We start from the raw sequence: 6,000 nt of genomic DNA on the forward strand, positions 1-6,000 counted from the left end.
CCTGGATTGACCGTTCATAATACACACCCAACTGACCGGAACCCCAAGACCTCGAAACCTATCTCATATTAACTGCCCCGTCGCCGCGATCGTGGAGGTACCACCCGTGCGTCGGTATGATACTCCGTTAGTGAGATACGCCGTGAAGAATAATAAGTATATCATATGCGCATGGCACCATGTATTTTATTCCATACATGTGCACAGCACATGTCAAGCACACATGTACATGCCACCCATGAGTGAGAGAATCTCTACCCATGTGTGTGATGTCACATACCCATACCTCTTCTCTCTCATGTGCATAAAAGTCAACCTTTCTCCATGCCATACACTATACATGACATCACCACACCATGCCATCCCATGCTCCTTTAATCCACCATTAATTGCAAAGCATAAATTAAGTACCATAATCCTAGCCTAAGCTAATATTAATCACATTAGCTTAACTTAACCAAAATTTTATCCATTTCTTTATAAATATCCCTCCATCCCTTAGCATTTCATCATTTTTTTCCATAAGAGAGAGAGAGAGAGGAGTGATCTTGGTGGGCCATCAACTCCATCAATCCCATACCTTTCATCCATCTCAACCATCAATTCCATCCCTTCCATACATCTCAACCATCTATCTAATTCATCAAGGTGAGTACACCCACCTTACTCATTCTTATTTTATTTTTGTTGTGTTTATGTATAGTGGAGATGATGTTGATGATGATGTGATTAATGGTGTGGATGATGAAGATAGTATGATTGATGATGAAGTAATTACAATAATGATGATGATGCTATTAATGGTGTGGATGCATAGGAGAAAACATATAAAATCAATTTATTATAGAGTTCATGTGGGACCCATTGATAGTGGGCCCCACCAAAATGTTTGTATGGCATCTAAATCATCCAACCATTGGCCCATTGGGCTGGCCAAACTCACACACACCTACACGTATAAAAAAAAAGAGTCGGAATCCTCTGTTATCAGGTCAACAGAGAATTCCTGTTACCCTGATGGTTTGGGTATTAGTGTGTACTCACTAGGCTTTTTGCCTAAGCCTCCTATTTCCCATTTTTTTCAAGGTTGGAGTAGCTTGGAAGACTTAGCTTTCTCGATGCATTGCATCTATTCTTCGATTTGGCAATATTGACGTTGTGTACCTTTGGAAGGCATTGCATTTGTAACAATCAGGATTTCTATTGGAGAGTGTTACTTGGTAATTTGATCATGGATCTTTATGCGTGGGTATTACTATGTATATAAATAGAAAAAAAATTCAGTTAAAAATCTTCCTTGTGGTGCGCCGAACTCGGGACTTAGTGTATGGAAGTCGAGTGCCGAATTCGGGGCATCACGGAAGCTGTCTGTCCCCGCGTTTGGGGCGTGACAACACAGGTTCATACATTCAGGTGAAACCGTAAGTCGTCACTTTCACCGTGTGCTAAATGCGATAGTGTCTTTATACCCTGAATTTGTTAAGCAGGTCGGTATTGACACCTCCGCTGAGATCCAATCAAATCCCTACTGGGCCACTTATTTTCAGGTACTATTTTTCATATAGGACTCTTTCGTTGTTAATATGAAATAAGTTAACATGTTACATATTGTCTTATGAATGAAATTCGACATAATGCCGGATAGGATTGTGTTGGTGCAATTGATGGGATACATATTTCCGCTCATGTAGAAGCATCTCAGCACCCAAGCTTTCGCAACAGAAAGGGTATCGTGTCTCAAAATGTACTTGCTGCTTGTTCCTTTGACATGACATTTATATACGTGCTAGCTGGGTGGGAGGGTTCTGCTTCAGATGCAAGGGTCCTACATAATGCTTTGACTTGAAGTAATGATCCACTACTCGTCCCACAAGGTAATCGATTTTCACCAATAGTTGGCAATGTTTTCCACCGTAACATCATTCTCAACACACTAATACCAAAACCACAACTTTAATATAATGTAGGAAAATATTTCGTCGTCGACGTAGGATACGCTCACTCACCTGGCTTCATGACGCCTTATCGCGGCGTTCGATACCATCTGCAAGAGTATCAAACTGGGAGAGCACCTATGAATATGAAGGAGTTATTTAACTAGCGACATGCACAATTGTGTAATGTAATTGAGCGTTGTTTCAGTGTAATGAAGGGCAGATTTCCTATTTTGAAGACGACCGCACAATATTCATTTAAAACACAAGTCAAGATTGTAGTAGCATGTTGTGTGCTACATAATTTCATTCGTCAGGAAGACGAAACGGACCAAGATTTACAGGATGTTGGTATATCTGTGGGTGACTCTGGGAGTAATCCTACACCAAATGAGGTATCAACAATGGATGAGCGGCAATGGCTAGTTCAGGTGACCCAGCGGGAGAAAGATGCCTGGATGAGAGCTCATGATCAAATTGCAGAGCGCATGTGGGTGGACGCCCAACTAAATAGTAGGAATAGATAAGAGAATTTCATTTCATAAATACTTTGACTGATGAGAGAGTCATTTAAAACACTTTGTATACATGTATAAGAAATTATATTCGAGTTGGCATCCTGTCATTTTGATATAACATATTTTCTTGATACGATTGTTTAGTCTTCATGTCGAATATATTTAGTAGTAGAATTGTACACATTAACTTATTTTCTATTAATAACCAATTGTCCATGTATAATTAGGTGAAATGTCTGATAATTGGGTAAGTAGTACACCAACACCGACGCCGTCCCCGGTGAGAACTCCGGTTTGTCTGACACGTTCTTCTCTGCGTGCGAAGTCTGTGAAATCGCTTGCTGAGCCTTCATCGCGAGCCGCAAAAATGAAGTGGACCAGAACAATGGATCAGATAATGTTCGATATCTTGATTGAGTAAATAGCTTTAGGCCAAAAGGCAGATAATGGATTTAAGAGAGAAGCATATCATGCGGCCACTGAGGAGGTTTCTAAGAGGACTGAAATTTCTTTAAATTGGCAAAACGTCTAAAACCGATTGCGATATCACAAGAGAGTGTACAACGAAATAAAAGATATGCTAGCCGCAAGTGGTTTTGGGTGGGACAGCGAGTGAATGGTTGTCACAGCACCTGACGAAGTTTGGCAAGAGTACCTCAAGGTTATGATCACTCACAACACCTATTTTAGTTCAACCACATTCATTTGTTATAATTATCTCTCTTACTTATATCTATTTGAATATCATCTACTTACCAACTCTCTTCCTTGTATGTAGTCGCATCCGAGAGCAGAAAGATTACGTGGTAAACGAATAGAACAAATGGACGATTTAGCGGTGATCGTAGGTTCAGACCATGCAACAGGCCGCTATGCCCAAGGAAGCAGAAACATGGCCGCGTCTTCATCTCGTATTCAACGAGATCTGAATGAAGCTTGGATGGACTTGGACGATGACACCGATGCGCCTATCGATATTTCTGAGGAAAATCTGGAGGATTCGACTGGAAATTATCAATTTTCGAATGAAAGCCATCAGGCTTCAGGGAATCGCTCATTCCGCACCACTCCCAACCGGGCGATTGATTCTGATAGTAGTCGTGGTGGGAGTATAACAACAAAAAGGATGCGATTTGCTCATCCCCGTGACGTCCTTGGTTTATCTCTAGATGGTGTGGCAGATGCAATTGCCAAATTTGGACTTGGCAATTCAGTCAACCTCACAAGTAGAGTCCTGGACATCCTCGAAGAGGTTACGGGGCTGACCAACCATGAGTTCATCCAGGTTGGTCAGCTTCTGAGCAAGGATAAAGATCTAGCATCCTTTTTCGTAAGCTTTCGACCAGAGCGAAGGGTCGATTGGTTGAAAAAAACACTGTCTGATATGAATGGTAATGTTGGTGGGGGTTCTACTTGATGGATATATCAACCTTAATTACGCTATTACATAGGTGTCTAAATTTGATGGGATATGTAATAACTATACTCGTATTTTTGTTGAATTTGGTGTGGTGATACCATATTTTATGTTTTTGGATATTCATACTCTATAACACATGCATGACAGTATGTTTTGGGTCATTCTAAAATGCCTTTTAAAGTGCGATTAGCTTTATATGCTTTTATATATATCCATTGTATAATATGCACAATTGCGTATCTTGGTTCTGTTTATGTGAATGCAGATGGGTTCAAGTAAGTATTACGTCGTACTCATTGGTCATTGACCTGGCATATATATGTCTTGGGATGAGGCACGATTGCATGTAGAAGGATACAGTGGTGCAAAACATCGATCCTTCAAATCAATCCAAGATGCGACTGCATGGTGGAATTCTAACCAAACAAGTACAAGTAGTAAGATAATGACCCAGAGTTCTGATGGCGTTGAAAAACCAACCTATGGCACTAATTCCATTCAAGATATTTCTAGATCTATGGTGCGCAGGAGTACCCAAACAGTTGATACCCCCACGTGTGACTGGGAAAGACTGGCTGCATTAGTGATTGGCATCCTGGTTACATTCTTCATATTATATATAATCATTAAGCTATAGGAAATGTGTTCCACCACTTGTTCTAACATAGTTGTTGATAGGCATCAGATAGTTGATTCCAATACCGTTTTTCTTTGGCATGTATGACTCAGAGATATTTATATGTTTTAACTTTATATAAATATGTATGTAGTAAATACTAGCTGATCTATTTCCAGTAACATGTGTTTTCATCTACTACATGCATTACATTCTTTTAACCATCGCCCAATAGTGGAGAGTGAAAATAGAGTTCACAGCATTTGGACCGGCTATGAGAAGACAAATTTTCAAGGACTAGGTATGATGTTCCAAAATCCTATCGATTATAATATAAATATATATAATATGTGCACGCATGTGTAGATATACGAGTTGATCAATTGCATGAGAATGACTACTGGATCAATGGAGGATCCTGTGTTAAATTGGTATGTTTAATTTTTTCCTTCTCTCAATACAAATCATCACATACTAACATATCCCGTCTTTCATAGGTAGTCAACATGATCTGATAGAAGCATATGAAGCAGTTTACAGGGTCAATGTAGGATGGTTTTAATGTTAAACTATATTGTCTCATCCTCAGGTTTGACGTAATGAATGGCCTGCCCTGGCCAGTTGGCTTAGCTCAATCATCAAGTAGGTCACTGTCATACGAAAGAAATGGACGATTAAAGATGCTTGTGAGCTGTTCTACGAAAGAAATGGACAATTAAAGATGCTTGTGAGCTGTTCCAGTGGTTCCACATATATGTATGTGTCGTTTACAGGCACTCTTGGATGATGGTTATGTTCCAACTATCAGGAACATTTGTATAATGGGACTGGAGTGGATGAATGGAAAACTCCTAAAAATTCTTAGATTAGACCATTTTAAATCCTTGATCATTTCACTCTTTTCATTGCAGGGTTGGACTTAGGCAAGGGCAAGGCCTTTTTACCCCTATTAGGGACAGGGCAGACTGGCCATGGCTAAAGGGCTACGGTCAACCCCAGCCATGATATACCCACACCTTATGCACGAGTTGGATGGTTTACCCATCACAGTGGACCGACACAGTGAAAATAATAAATGCCTATTTATATGTGGTGGAGCCCACCTGAATGAAGGCTGGATTCGGCTCTTTTTTTTTTTTTGTGTGTGTGTGTAAATTCATCATAGTAGTTGAATGACGCACACATACACCTGGCCATGCCAATGTGGTGAAAAAGTTCTCACCACTAGCGCTTGCCCGCTCAAACAATCACGCAACTCGTAGAGGCTTCTATCTTGTTTGTTAAATCTGAAATTAGAGGTTTCTTTTTTTTTTTTTTTTTTTTTTGGTTTAGCTTGTTAGAACACACCCATGTCAGTACACACACTCCATGTTAGCCACCCCCGCTAGGGATCGATACCAAGACTTAAGTGTTGAAACGAGGTATCTCCACTCAGTCTGCGAGTTGAGCTATGGATCCGTGTGTTTCTATCTTGTTTGTTAATTTTGAAATCTGAATCTAAAGTTTGTATAT

Source organism: Magnolia sinica, chromosome 18 (assembly GCF_029962835.1).
Source record: "Magnolia sinica isolate HGM2019 chromosome 18, MsV1, whole genome shotgun sequence".
Taxonomy (NCBI): domain Eukaryota; kingdom Viridiplantae; phylum Streptophyta; class Magnoliopsida; order Magnoliales; family Magnoliaceae; genus Magnolia; species Magnolia sinica.